Source organism: Peromyscus californicus, unplaced genomic scaffold, assembly GCF_007827085.1.
Source record: "Peromyscus californicus insignis strain IS unplaced genomic scaffold, ASM782708v3 Scaffold_16__1_contigs__length_79575227, whole genome shotgun sequence".
NCBI classification, from domain to species: Eukaryota; Metazoa; Chordata; class Mammalia; order Rodentia; family Cricetidae; genus Peromyscus; species Peromyscus californicus.
Window position 1 is genome coordinate 52,742,922 of NW_026294458.1, and position 14,724 is coordinate 52,757,645.

Here is a 14,724-nt window from a genome sequence, read left to right on the forward strand (position 1 = left end):
ATAGAGCCTACTCATAATGAAAACTTCCTAATCAGCTCAATTGAAGGTTATAGATCTTAAGGGCTCACTAAGTCACAAGATGATGGGTGTGGCAGCAAGAGAGACACAATGTGAGATGGCTACCACTGGGAATGTATTTATTTGTCAGGAAGGTGTGGTGGGTATACCAAATGACCTGAGTAAATGTGCTCCATGTTAATAGCAGTGGAAAATAATTTAAGGTTATTTCTATTGATTATTATTGTTATTATTATTACTATTTATTTGCCAGACCATAGCCAAATCAACCTGCTTCTTTCATGTAAAAGGAGCCTCATGTTTACTTTGAAACCTAGAGTTACAAGCCACATTTAAGGGAGGGCATCACCTTGTTAAATGGATGCATTTACATATGATTTCAGGTTTCAGAATTCTGATGCAAGGGAAAGTGTTTCTTAGAGATGAGGAATTGCTGTAATATAAAAATGACCCCATTGAGTAGAGATAATATGCACCTCTGTAATTAAGATCCCTGTGTTATGGTATAATTACTTGCTGTCCTTACACTGACCTCCAAGAAAAGAGTGTCTAAATATTACAATGTAATTTTAGCATTTGTCTTTTGAAGTGTGTTCCTCCTGCGAAAGGCACTGCATCTGTGGATAATATATCCACAGCAGGTCTCTGACAAATGTGGTGCCAGCAGCAGTGAAGTTCCTTCTCTTCATTTCACAGACCTCATATCTTGAAATCGACTTAAAGACAGTAATAAGGTTGAAGAGATAGCTCAATCTCCGCTTTCATCAGTGCTTGGGGACTACGTGAACCGTGGTTACTCCAGGCTGTTTGTTCATTAGGTACCATTCACAGCCCACTAACTATAGCAAACCTATTATGTTAACAGTACCAAGATCTGTGGGTGAGCAAAGCTGCATGGGAGCGCTGCCCAGGGAGGGATACTCCTGGAACCTCAAGCTCTCTTCTATGCTTCAAGCAGGAAGATAATCATAGGGACAGTTCCTATTTAATGGGAGGTTGATAAGCCTCCAAGGGATCTTTGTAACTACAAAGATACGTCTCACCTCCTTGACTGTGAGTGTATATTCACACACGTCCACGTACCTATGTTTGTACACTGTTCTGTCTTCCAGAACCGAATTTATGTTTTAACCACGTATCATATATTCAAACTGTTGTCTCAACAAGGTATGGTGGATTGACTGAATGAAAGAAAATGTGCCCCAGGGAGTGGCACAATTAGGAGGTGTGGCATTGTTAGAGTAGATAGGGCCTTGTTGGAGGAAGTGTGTCACTATGGAGGCAGGCTTTAGAGGTCCCATATGCTCAAGCCATGTTCAGTTTCTGAGACCCTTCCTGTTGCATGTGCAAGATGTAAGGACTCTCAGCTCCTGCTCCAATACCAGGTCTGCCTGCACACCGCTATGTCACACCATGATGATAATGGACTGAATCTCTGAAAATGTAAGCCACCCCAATTAAATGATTTTCTCTTATAAGAGTTGCTGTGGTCACGGTGTCTCTTCACAGCAATAGAAACCCTACTAAGACACAAGGAAAAATCATTTGTTTTCTTTCGGAAATAGGTTACACTCATGTGCTAATGTATCTCATGCATTGAGATACTCAAAATACTTTGTCAGTCTAGCAAAGACATTAACAGAATGCTTCTAGAAGTGTACCATTTTGTTCATGTCCTGGATGCCCTGCTTGCCACATGTTGCAACTTGAGGACATTCTCTAAAACATGTCTATATGACAGTTATTTATGGTAGAACTAAGGATGCTATTTATATCTTCACTGTCGTGTGGTGAGGAAAGAAGGACTGACTTAATAAGAAGTTGGCCACATTCACTATTAGAGTGGTGTTTAGTTACAGTACTCTGCCTTCAAACCTGCCAGGGTACTGTATTTCCCCATGTCAGTAGAGACTCTGTTACTCTTTTTGATGAAAGAATGCTCTGTATAAATGACCGCTTACATTTTATAAGAAGTTCTTGAGGCCTTTCAGAGGTGAGTGACATTTTAAAACACATCGTTTCCTACAGTCCTGAAGAGATTCTCTTGGATGCAGTGCACATGACTGAAAAGCCACGAAAGGTGGCATCGTCTTCGCACTACGGGCTTCAGCATCACGCCTGTTACAATGGTAGGTCTGTCCCTTACACAGTTATTTTGGTCTTTTCTCAATTGTAACTAAGGAGAGTTTAATTGCTTTAATTAGGGGTGGTGTGAAGATTGGCTGATAATATAATTAAATCATACAGGTAAGAGTCAATAATTAGTATTTTTGTTTCTTTTTTAATGAGACAAAAGACAGAAGGCAGGAAGTGACTAGGTGTCACTCCCATACTTCTACACAGTTGTCAGACTCTGTTTTCCTCCATCTTTATCTGTAGAAATCATTCCTCACTGCCCTTATCACCTTCGTTTCTGCTAAATTCTCTTTTGTTCCTGGGTTATATATCCTCATTTCATCTATTCTCATCTCCTTACTATTTTCCACTAAATCCAAAGCATTAACAGGTTTTTGTTTAAAGTATTTTTTAAGTTTAATAAAACAATGTTCTGGTCTCCAAAGCGAGTTCCAGGAAAGGCGCAAAGCTATACAGAGAAACCCTGTCTCGAAAAACCAAAAAAAAAAAAAAAAAATGTTCATTTTAATAAGTAATATAGTAAGATAATGTGAATAGTATCTATTATTCTGAATAAGTAGAAGAAATATGTATCATCTATCTATCTATCTACATATCTATCTATTATCTATCTTTTATGTATTTATATGATTTTTGTCCACTACTAATTACTTTAATACTTTTTTTTTGTCTTGTTTTTTTGAGACAGGGTTTATCCAAGTTGTTTTGGTGCCTGTCCTGGATCTCGCTCTGCAGACCAGGCTGGCCTGGAACTCACAGAGATCCGCTTGGCTCTGCCTCCCAGTGCTGGGATTGCTGGGATTAAAGGCGTATGCCACCACCACCCAGTTTACTTTAATACTTTTAAACCAGGAAATGACAGTATTTCTGTAAAAGGCCAGATACTAATGTTTTAATACTGTAGGTTTTGTGGAAATGATGTTATTTTTTCTGAGGATATATGAGTAAAGATCTGTTTACTTATAGTCAGGGCACCAACAGACAGATGTGAGGTTTCTGCTCAACAACTTTGTTGCAGTTACTCACAGGGGCATGCATGGGTGACTCAAATGCAGCTTCCCCATCTACAAGTCCCTGAGGAAACTAACCATCACTGAAGTGGACCACCCACAGTATGGACAACTGGCCAAAAGCTGCACCAATGAAGAGTTTTGTGGGTCAGTTTGGGAAGTTATACCAACAGACATATAACCCAGTAAGTTATCTTTTCTATAATCCCAAGGAAGAGGTGGACTGGTAAGTCATAGCCTGTTCTTCTCAAAAGAATTCTAGCCTGTCCTTTTCTGTATGGTCTATGAATTATCACAACTGCTTTGATAATAGATGGGAGTACCTATGTTCAAAATCAGAGAAGAGAAATAACAATAGAGCTCATTGTGGTATGAGGTCAGCTGTAGACGGTCAGTAATCGTGCAAGCATGGCTGCACTCAACTGAATCTTACTTATGGATGTGGAAAATTTAATTTGTATAATTTAAAATGTTAAAAATATTGTTATACTTTCTACTTTATCTTCAGTTCATAGTATGTGCTAAATTGGGTGTTGGGACTGATTGGTCCACGGGCTAGCATTTATAAGAATCTGGTTAAACTCTGATTTGTGCTGAACTTACAGATGCATGTATTCAAACCCCCAGTTACTTAGAAACAAATTAGAAGGGATGATAATATCAGGTTTGGTGGCAACACATTACAGAAGACTCAGGCTAACAAGAGAAGGCATTTTAATAAACGATGTTATCAACAGATTGATTTGTTTCCATTTAAGAGGAGAATTGAGTGATGCAAACAATGAGACAGATTCAGCTAGAGTGCTGTGGAGTGTGAATGTAAAAGGAAATAAGACCTGAATACTCAGTGTACTTCCCCCTCGTGCTCATCAAGTACAGATAAGGAGGGCTTTGATTAGGCAACAACTTTATAAGAAGCAAAGAAGATGAAAGAAGCACTAAGAAAACTTGGTAAATAATGGAATTTAAGAACTGAAGTGGAGGACACAGTTAATTAAGATTGTGATTCTATTTAAGTCGCGTTTGGGATAAAATAGAGAGAACAATGGAAACAGAAATCAGGATGTGAATCATATACCTTTTCAAGGATAAATAGCTGAGTAGACTAGGTGCTATAGGATTTTCTAGAAAGATGCACAGGATAAAAGTCTTCCAAGGATTTTGAGATTTTAGTACACTGCTGCTCCTTTGTGGTCAAGTAACCAGGTGGGATAATGGGATTCAGGACCCATGCAAGAGTGAGACTAATTGAGAGCATTGTACAACTTCCAGGAAGTGAGGGAAACAGGGAAAGATTCTTAAAAAAAATCACAGACAACCAAAGGCCTGGAGTTTAATGAGCCACAAAACATATATAAACACATTGACTTTTCTTGGTTGTATTAATGGGAGAAAAATGGCTTTGTTCAGATCTCATTTTCTGGCCTTTTTTACATCAGAACATTCAAGGATGTTTATACTAAGTAAAATAACTTACTAGTATTCTGAACGACCAAGACTTAAATAACTCGGTGTTTTCTACAGAAAACTCAACTTTATAACTATCATATCTCACTTCCTTCCAGGGCCCTGCTACCCCACACATGACTTGTTCTTGACTTTTTATCCATCAATTAGGAGAAGTGTTGTGCCTCTAGGAAGCAGGCAGTAAGGTACCTCAGGGCTATGAAGTTCTAACCTCCCTTTTTTTTTCCCTCAGTAAAAGCTGTTCTTTTAAAGAAAGTATTCCCCTAAGCACTAGCTGAGTTTAAATAAACCCATTTGTTGTTTTCCCAGAGGTTGGGAAGTATAATATAGTGTGTTAAATGTATTAGTTTTCATAGAGCAGTTGACATATAAATCTATGTGAAGGAGTCTAGATCCTTTTGGGTTCTTTTTTCTTGTAATGTGAATGATCACCTCCCACTATACTTCTTTAAACTAAGAAGCAAAAACATTCTTCTCTGTTCCAACTAACTGAATGATAGTCAACTATATCACTTGGTATACAACACCTTTATGTCCTATCCATGCAGCTCTAAAATCAGTCTGTGACCAGCATAACAAAAGGCTTTGAGGCCTTGCTAGTAGAATAGCTAGGAAGTTGGTTAATACACAATGTTGGTAACAACATTTAAAAATCTGTTTAGATGTATACTTTAATGACTTTCTGGTAAAGTAAAACTTGTGGTTGTGAGTTATTCAACTTTTCTGTTTGAGATGTAAAATCAGGAGTGTTCCAGAAAATTGATGTGATATATGACCATCAGGTATGATATGTCATATAGTGAGGAGAGTGAAACATGTAAACTGTGTTGGCATGGTAACCACATTGATTTAAAAAAATAATTTTCTGTGATGAAGTTGGAAATATCTGGAGGATGCTTAGGTTTTCTTGAGAACAAGGAATGTGTCCGACCTACTGTTTTACAACCAGTGCCATCACTGTTAGCATCCAGTGAGCAATCAGTTGTTTTCTTGAGTGAATCAAGTAATAAATGGTTGAGGGAATCACCACACCACACGAGAAAAGAATACAATACTGACTTTTGCGTGGTTTTGCAGAAGAGTCATTCAGGTTACTAACTTAATTCTACCATGAAATAAATTCACCTCTGTGTGACGATAGGAAATGCTTTCTTGGGTTGTCATATAACCAACCATAGGCAAAGTCCATCATCAGTATGAATTTATGCTCTTTTCCCTCAACTAGCTAAGCTACCCAGATTTCATAATGTGCAATTGCTCCTCATCCTCAATGGTATGATTCTAAAAACTTGGTTGCATACTTCATACAAACTCTTGGCTGTCTTCTTTTCACTTAAAGGACTTAATAAAGGACTTACATTTTATGTAGGTTTTTGCCTGCATTTATGAATGTGGACCATGCTTACCTTGTGCCCACAGAGGCAGAAGAGGACATCAGATCCTGCACTAGACTTATAAACATCGTGTTAGTTGCCATGTGGGTTCTGGGAACTGAACCATCTCTCTAACTCCCATTTCTTCACTCTTTACTTCTGCCCTCCCCAGTTATCCACAAATTCTAAAATGAAAATCTGGCTACCTCTAATTACCTATTAATTGGTCAAAATCTCCTATTATGTTTTAGATATATGATTCTTTTCTTCACAGATAGAGATCACTGTCTCCAAAATGGCTTGTGGGCTTCTTATCCTACATCAAAAATGAATTTTGGAAAGTGAGGTGGCTCAACAGGTTTACGGGTGGTTGTTGCTCAAGCTGGTCTCCTGAAGTTCCCAGCTACCTGTGTATATTACTTTTCTATTGCTGTGATAAAACACCAGGACCAAAAGGGACTTGTGAGAGAGTTTATTTTAGCTTATACTTCCAGAGGACTAAGAATCCATCATGGCAGGGAGTTAGGGCTGCCAGCTTTAAGCATGGCAGCAGGAGAATAGAGCTGAGAAATCACACTTCAAGGACAAGCACAAAGCAGAGAGAACAAACTGGAAGTGGCAAGAGGCTTTGAAATATAGAAGCTTGTTGCTAGAGTTTTCCTGCCTGGCCCACAGTCAGGACAAATCTCTCTCACCTGCCAGTCCCACAGCTGCTCAAACCCGACCAAGTAAACACAGAGACTCATATTGGTTACAAACTGTATGGCCATGGCAGGCTTCTTGCTAACTGTTCTTACAGCTTAAATTAATCCATTTCCATTAATCTATACCTTGCCACATGGCTCGTGGCTTACCGGCATCTTCACATGCTGTTTCTCATCATGGTGGCTGGCAGTGTCTCTCTGACTCAGTCTTCTACTTCTCAGCTTTATTCTCCTCCTTGTCCCGCCTACACTTCCTGCCTAGCCAATGGCCAATCAGTGTTTTATTCATTGACTAATCAGCAACAGTCTTGACATACAGACCATCCCACAGCACTTCCCCTTTTCTTTTCTTTTCTTTTTTTTTCAAAAAGGAAGGTTTTAACCTTAACAAAGTAAAATTACATATAATTTGGGAATTTGGGTGTAGCTTCTTTTACTACTTCCTGCTGGAGGGGGGCGCTGTATCTTATGGGGACACAAAGAAAATTTTAGGATTATGGAATTGTCCATGAGGCTGTATTGTCTGAGCCAGTTGCCTTCAAACCATTCTGGATGTTGGATCATCTGGGCCTTGGTGTCATTGGAGACCTTTCAGGGGGTCTTGGCTGGTCAAACATGATGTATCTTAATCTGGAACAAATCCATAGCCTCTGGCTTTCTGTGGGAACAAAAGCAGAGTCTCCTTTCCAAAGCAACATATCCTTATATCCAAATTTTGAAGTCATGGTATCTTTAAAATGTACATATTGGTTTAACTCAACATCTTTTATGATCAAATGTTTTTCTGCAGTTAAAAATCCCAAAGACAACACAATCCAGATTCTCTGTGTAATATTCATCTTTATGTGGCTTATTTTATATATTAATTTTACTGTCTCTTTAAAGACTTTATTTTTTAAAACTATGTATTTGTTTATATAACTGTATATATCACCTTTTTTTTCTTTCAAGCCTACGTATATTTTACACACATTTTAAACTATTACATCTGAATCTGTCTTATTGTGAATCTATTGCTTTAAACTGTAGCAGCTGTGGCTGCTGGCTCCGCCCACCTCAACTTCCCAACATGGTGGTGGTAGTTTACCTCCAGCTCTGGGAGCTATTGTGGGTCTATGCTTTTATCCAAGCAGTGTGTAGCCCAAAAAACCTCTTTTTTTTTGTTTTGTACTAGCAAAGGCTAAATCCACCATGCAGCTTAATGTGCCACTTGCAGAGGCCTCATTCCCGCCATACTGCAGGCAGGTCGAGCACACATGCTAGGAACTCACCAGTAGCTCAAACCAACAGCTGCCACTCATTTGAGAGAGACAATTAGGAATTGTTTTTAGCTCCGTTTTAGAATTTTTTTTTTTCAGTTTTTAGGTGGAAACTCTTGCCACCACGTTGGATGCCATTTGTAGCTAGAGTTTTCCTGCCTGGCCCACAGTCAGGACAAATCTCTCTCACCTGCCAGTCCCACAGCAGCTCAAACCCGACCAAGTAAACACAGAGACTTATATTGGTTACAAACTGTATGGCCATGGCAGGCTTCTTGCTAACTGTTCTTACAGCTTAAATTAATCCATTTCCATTAATCTATACCTTGCCACATGGCTCGTGGCTTACCGGCATCTTCACATGCTGTTTCTCATCATGGTGGCTGGCAGTGTCTCTCTGACTCAGCCTTCCACTTCTCAGCTTTATTCTCCTCCTTTTCCTGCCTAGCCAATGGCCAATCAGTGTTTTATTTATTGACTAATTAGCAACACTCTTGACATACAGACCATCCCACAGCAGAAGCTCGTCTGATTAATGCACTTTCCCAGCAAGGCTGAACCCCCTCTACTTCCCTACATAGCACCACCAACTGTGGGCAAAATAAACAAATGTCTGAATCCACGGGAGACATTTCTCATTTAAATCACCACACCAGGCAAAAGGAGAGAGAGAGAGAGAGAGAGAGAGAGAGAGAGAGAGAGAGAGAGAGAGAGAGAGAGAAAGAGAAAGGTCACTCCACAAAACCATATTCTGGTTTCCATGCATGTGTTGTGGCCTGTGCATCACCTCTCCACCACAAACACAATTAACTAATGAATTAATTAAAATGCCTTTTTTTCTTAAGTTTGTGATCCTTGGTGTAATTTTTAAATATTTTTGAAATCTTAATTATGATAAGCTTTAAAAATTGCAGATTATTCTTCCACCAGCAATGGAGGAGTGTTCCCCTTGCTCCACATCCTTTCCAGCATGAGCTGTCACTTGTGTTTTTGGTCTTAGGGGTTGCCTTGTCCAGCCTTAATATGAGGGGAATGTGCATAGTCTTACTGCAACTTGATATGACAGGTTTTTTTGATATCAATGGAAGGCCTGCCCTCCATTGATATTGAATTTTGAATAGAAACAGAGGAGGAGTGGATGGGGAGGGGGCAGTGGAGAGGTGGAGGGAAGACTGGGAGGAAAGGAGGAAGGGAAAACTTCAGTTGGAATGAAAAACAGAGAATTATTAATACAAAAATATTTTCATGTTATAAAGTGGTAAGGAAGACAAAACAGTCACTTAATTCTTGCTTAAAATGATGTCAATACGGAAATCACAAGCTGAAATATCTTCAAATAAACCCCCTTTTCTTAAAGCTGCTGATCTATCATTTTGAGTAGATTCAGTTCCAAAATATGATGGAAGAAAAATTTTTTTTTTAGGTATATTGACTTCATTTCTTCCCTGAAACAAATTTTGAGGGTATCTGGTAACCATGCATGCTATAAAAATTCCCGTGTGCATGTGTGTGTGTGTGTGTGTGTATGTGTGTGTGTGTGTGTGTGTGTGTGTGTGTGTATGTGTGTGTTTGTACTCTTGTGCTCAGATGTTTCTGTGGAGGTCAGAGGGCAAATTGGGTGTCTTCCTCAGTTGCTCTCCTCCTTATTTTTTTTTTCAACTTTAAAGACTGGATTTATTTGGAGAAAAACAAAAAACCCTCAACCCAAAGGATGGGATTTTACATCTCAAGACATCTCCCAAGTAAGGTCTACAGATTACAAATCATTTTTATAGAAGGTATTTTTGTACAAATTTTACATGTATTCAGGAGCGGGACATAAGTAAACCCTTGCTTTTATTTTAACAGAGGAGCAAAGTAGGAGAGTGGGACAGAACAGCTTTCTTCTAGATGCAACTATCTGGAAGGGAAATAGACACGAAGAGGGCAAACTACCTTTTCATTATCTACAACCAACGGTTTAAAAAAAAACCATTCAACCGTGGGTCTCTCTTAAGAGCCCCCTTTCTAGCTACTATCCAATCAAGTCCACTGGATAAGCGACTTGCTGTGTCCACTGCTGCAGCACACTAAACCAGTGCTCCTGCACAGCAGGCTTGCACATTAAGACCAAGGTCTCATCTGCCTGCAGGTACCCTGCCGTCCCACAACAGGGAAGCTTGCCGACTTTGGAGCTGACCCCTACACAAAGGTGCAGATCAAAGCAGACAGGTCAAGCTACTGTGCAAGAGAAGCCAGGACCTTATTCAATAGTTCTTTGCATTAGCCTTTATTCTTGAGGGAAGTCAAGAAACCAATCCCCCTCTAACAAAAAACCACAGTCTAGGTCTCATAACAAACGCAAACACTAGAGTGGGGTTCCAGTGAAAGAAAAGTATAGAAACACCCCAATCCAGCCTGAAGACCTTTAACTCAGCTCTCCCCATTTACGTACCCCAGTCCATCACCTGAAATACTCTGACCTCCAAGGGGCGAAAACAGCAGGATCAGACAGGGGCAGGAATCAATAATACCACACCAGAGCCTCAGGCCACAGCTTCTGGTGACCAAGATAAAATGCTTGTGAGAGCAGGGACTGCTTTTGGAAGGCTGACAGTGTCATCAAGAACATGAGATGACCAGAGTGACAATGAAAGAATGTGGATATATTCGAACCTTTAGAAAGGACAGATTTTAGAAGACAAATTTCCCATGCCCGCTATGTGCTTCCTCATCCGGGAAACCATCCTTCTATTCATGTGTTTATCGGAGGTCATGCCATTTCCCTTACTACCTGGTGTAAAATAACCGATCACTCCCTCAAAGCTTTTCAAACCAGGATTGAGTTTCCCATTCATTTTGGTTCCCAAGTGGTACTACTTGTTAGTGGCCTGTAGACTCACTCCCAGTTACCCCCTTGGGGGTAAAAAACAAAAAAACAATTCCCCCTGGGCTGGCCCCAGTTAAGTCAGAAATAAAGTAGAAGGACTGGCAGCCTCCTGGAGACTAAAAGAACTTGAGAGACTAAATCTACCTTTCCAAGGATGGGAAATTTATTCAGATGACGTTCGGGAACTCATAGGTACCACCACCACAGGGTAAGAATTAAAAGGCAGACATCTCACTCTTCCGTGTACCTTTCTCTACTGTCTCAATGTCACTACATTTCTGCTGAATGGATCCAGGGGCACTAGTCACACAGGTAGCCGCTTGGTATCATCAGAACACATCACAACTTCCCCATTCAGAAGCGGTAGCCACATCTCTGGCTTCCAATGGTGATTCTCCAGTTACTTCAATACTTTAAAAGGCTGCAGCAGAATACAAAATTATAGGCGTGATGACAGAGGTCCCCCTCAAAGACCCAAACTGAATCTAAAGCCTCGGAGTACTCCTAAGGAAGATGATTCCTCTGCTAGCACCTCCCAGTCCAGTCGGGCAGCTTCTATCTTTGGAGGGGCGAAACCTGTGGACACGGCTGCTAGAGAACGAGAAGTAGAGGAACGGCTACAGACGGAACAAGAGAATTTGCAGCAGCAGCTGGATGAGCCGAAACTAGACCGCCGGCCACGGGAGAGACACCCAAGCTGACAAAGTGAAGAAACTCATGAAAGAGAACGGTCGAGGACAGGAAGTGAGTCATGAGAGACTGGGGCCTCAGCCACATCTGGCAGAAATACACGAAGCAGAGAGGGTGAGAAGACTCTAGAAAATGAAACCCTCAATAAAGAAGAAGACTGTCACTCTCCAATCTCCAAACCTCCTAAACCTGATCAGCCTCTAAAGGTAATGCCAGCCCCTCCACCAAAGGAGAATGCGTGGGTGAAGCGAAGCTCTAAACCCCCTGCTCGATCTCAGAGCTCAGACACAGAGCAGCAGTCCCCTACAAGTGGTGGAGAGAAGGTGGCTCCAACTCAGCCCTCTGAGGATGGACCATCAAGGAAAAATGAAAATAAAATAGATGGGATGAGTGTCCCAAAAGGCCAAACTGGGACCTCCAGTCGTGGTCCTGGAGAAGGAGGAAACAAAGACCACTGGAAGGAGTTGGATAGGAAAGATGGCAAAAAAGATCAAGACTCCAGATCTGCACCTGAGCCTAAGAAATCTGAGGAAAATCCAGCCTCTAAGTTCAGTTCTGCAAGCAAGTATACTGCTCTCTCCGTGGATGGTGAAGATGAGAATGAGGGAGACGACCACACTGAGTAGACCCTCCACATGCTGTGCTTTCTTCTAGTCTCCACCCCGGAACATTCAAGAGCAAATCAAACCTCTATCCAGACAAGAAAAAATAAAACTCACCATCTCCTGAAGACCTTTCTTAACTTTTTTTTTTCCTCCTTATTTTTTGAGTCAGGATTTTTCTCTGGCTCTGAACTCTGATTGGCTAGACTGGCTGGCTCATTAGCCTCAAGGATCTTTCTGTCTCTGTTCCCAGCATTGGGATTGTAGAGGGTGATAATTCGGGTGGGCATTTTTGTGGGTGCTAAAGACCCCAAGTCCAGTCCTCGTGTGTGTGCAGCAAGCGCTTCATGAAGCAAGCCATCTGCCAAGCCCCCTCAGTTCTCTTTCATCTCTCTTCTCTTTGTTTTCTTTCTGGAACCTTCTAACAAGTTCTTCTAAACTCTTCTAATTTTTTTCTCCAGGTTCTACTGTCATATTTTCTTTCTTTCTCCCACATTAGGCTTTCCCTTGGATTTCTTCTATTAGAAAAATGTTCCTTTTCAAATTCAAGGCTGTCATGGGAAACTCTTTCTTTGAATCTGTCATTGAAATCTCATTCAAATATCTGGTCTTTGCAGATTTAATATTGTTTATGCAAACATGGACCAGAATCTACTCTACTTTGGTGTTGTGTTGCTATTAATAACAAATACACCAAATTATCTCATTTCCTCAAAACTTAAGTTTTGCACTTATCCATGATTCTACATGCCTGTGTTATCTCACCTAGTCATTGAACCTGAAGTTTTAAAGCTCACCTCCACTTCTTAAATTTTTCTTACTTCCTATATTCTAGAAACAAACCACTTTGGTAACGACTGGTGGCAAATAGTACATGAGATCCTAGGATATTAATTTTACTGAGACTTTTATTCCTAATCTGAAGAAGCTCCAAACTTCTTAAGGCAAAAATGAAGGGTGTACTCAGGGAGTACTAATTATGGGCATCGATATTCAGCTTATAATTTCTGTTAGGGCTTAATAAAATGGTGGACTTTTGTAGGACAAAGAAAGAAGACATACCAGATCTCATGCCCTTACTCTCTTGACATTTCATCATGCTATTCTTTTGTACCTACAATATCCTTCTTCATCACATCTACCTGTCAACATCCACTTGACTTTATTCATTTGGTTCAATATTTGTTTTCCAATTGATTGTAAGTATATGTACTTGTTTGTGAATGTATACATCAGTATAAGCTCTCTCATTAACTTTGTGATTACTAATTAGCATTGAATTTGCATATTATAAGTGCTCAAGATACATTTGTTGAATTAATGAGTGTGAGAACAATATGCTATTGAGGAAAACAAAAATCCAGTTTTTACACTGACTTTTAGTTTGGTTCAGCTTTTTCTTCCATGCACACATGAAGCAGGAGATTTTAATGGGATCCTTCTCTTCACTTACTAATTATTCTGATTGTTCAAATTTATAGAGCATAATGCAATAATTTGATAGATTTATACAGTATATAATGATCATATCAAAGTAGCAAGTCTTTTCATTTCTTTAAGTACTTTAAAACTTTTTGATTAATATAAAATGATTATAGATATTAATGGAGTATATTGCACCATTTCAAGACATGCATACAGTATCTGATGAGTAATGTGCTCATCTCTTTATTGTTACTTTTGTTTGGAGACTTTGATTGAGTTTTCCTACTTATTCATAAAATATGTAAAAGATTATTGTTAATAATAAGTCTTTCAACTGTTCCATTGAACACAAGTACCGTATCGCTTCTACTTAACTGTGTTGGGTGTCTGTTAGGTAGCCTCTATGCACCTTCCCCTACCCATTCAAATTTCCAGTACTCTACTAAATATTTTGATCACTGTTTTTAAAAGATCATGCACAAATGTGGGGAAGATGTAGCTGTGCCCTTCAGCAGCTGACTTATTTCACCACACATAATATCTAATTGTGAAGTGAAGTATATGTAACCTGGTGCCTTGAAGCCATAAATAAGCCTCCTTTTTCCTAAGTGAGTTCCGCAACAAATGTTATGCCTGTTAGTCAAGTATGCTATCAGCCATTAAGAAGTTGAAGTTTATCACATATGGGGATTCATAGGTAGTGAATAACATCTCTATTTTCAATTTCTTCTAACCTTTTTATTCTACCTTTCAAACTGTGACAAATATTCCCTTCATATGTAAAACTATAGAAAAGTTAATTTTTACTGATTCATTTGCTGAATTATTTTGTGCCGGCAGAAATAAAATATACTGACGTTTAATATTTATTGAGTGCTTGAAATGTACTAGCAACTTCACATATATTGCTTCACTTAATCTTTTTAGCTACTCTATGAATTATTCATCCCATTTTATGGATGGACACTAAGCATCTGAGTGATAAAGCAATAGCCTAAGTTTATAGCCCTAGAAGGTAGGAATACAGTGTTTGGCAACTTGCTCTAGCATCCCACCCACTCTTTAACACCACACATGTTGCCCTCAACAACTAAAAGCAAATGGATATATAAAGTAAAGCAATTATGGGCATGTCATTTCAAAATGTGCAAACTTGGGCTTGTAGTGGTGG

The 14,724-nt window shown here is 39.6% G+C and overlaps 1 pseudogene; it reads left to right on the top strand.

The window, feature by feature from the left end:
* The first annotated feature begins 2,077 nt into the window (after positions 1-2,077).
* Positions 2,078-12,297, top strand: LOC128111441 (eukaryotic translation initiation factor 4B-like; annotated as a pseudogene).
* Positions 12,298-14,724: the final 2,427 nt, after the last annotated feature.